This window comes from Mustelus asterias, unplaced genomic scaffold (assembly GCF_964213995.1).
Source record: "Mustelus asterias unplaced genomic scaffold, sMusAst1.hap1.1 HAP1_SCAFFOLD_74, whole genome shotgun sequence".
Lineage (NCBI taxonomy): Eukaryota > Metazoa > Chordata > Chondrichthyes > Carcharhiniformes > Triakidae > Mustelus > Mustelus asterias.
This window is the reverse complement of record NW_027590134.1, coordinates 1,620,026-1,620,909: the sequence shown is the minus strand read 5'-3', so window position 1 is coordinate 1,620,909 and position 884 is coordinate 1,620,026.

The window sequence follows — 884 nt, the reverse complement described above, 5'->3', positions numbered from 1 at the left end:
AGGCGGGGGGGGGGGGGGGGGGGGGGGGGGGCTTCTTCACGGAGAGAGTGGTGGGAGTGTGGAATGAGCTGCCGGATAAAGTGGGTCACTTTTAACATTTAAGAAAAACTTGGACGGGTTCATGGATGAGAGGGGTGTGGTGGGATATGGTCCAAGTGCAGGTCAGTGGGACGAGGCATAAAATGGTTCGGCACAGACAAGAAGGGCCAAAAGGCCTGTTTCTGAGCTGTAATTTTCTATGGTTCTATGGTTCTAAATCAGCTAAACAATCTCAATTTTTATGTAACTTTGTTTAACACGATGGAGTTGACATGTATGCCTTCTGTGATCGTATAACCATAGATTCATATATATATATATATATTCATCATACTTTATTCCTCTTATCCTGATATAAAGTATTATACAAACCTGTATGTATATTAGTTAACTTGTTTGTGCAAAACCTGTGATATTGTTTCAAGGTTATAAATGACGAACAATCGTGGCCTGAGATCGAACACACCACCCAGAGGAAGATACTGCTGATGCAACATGAATCTCACCACGAACAACGACAGACATCTCAGAGAATTGCAATGTAATGAGGGCGGGGCCCGGGACATATATAAACTCTGTTCTTACTTGTGTTCGAAGAGAACATAAGAACATAAGAACATAAGAAATAGGAGCAGGAGTAGGCCATCTAGCCCCTCGAGCCTGCCCCGCCATTCAATAAGATCATGGCTGATCTGACGTGGATCAGTACCACTTACCCGCCTGATCCCCATAACCCTTAATTCCCTTACCGATCAGGAATCCATCCATCCGCGCTTTAAACATATTCAGCGAGGTAGCCTCCACCACCTCAGTGGGCAGAGAATTCCAGAGATTCACTACCCTCT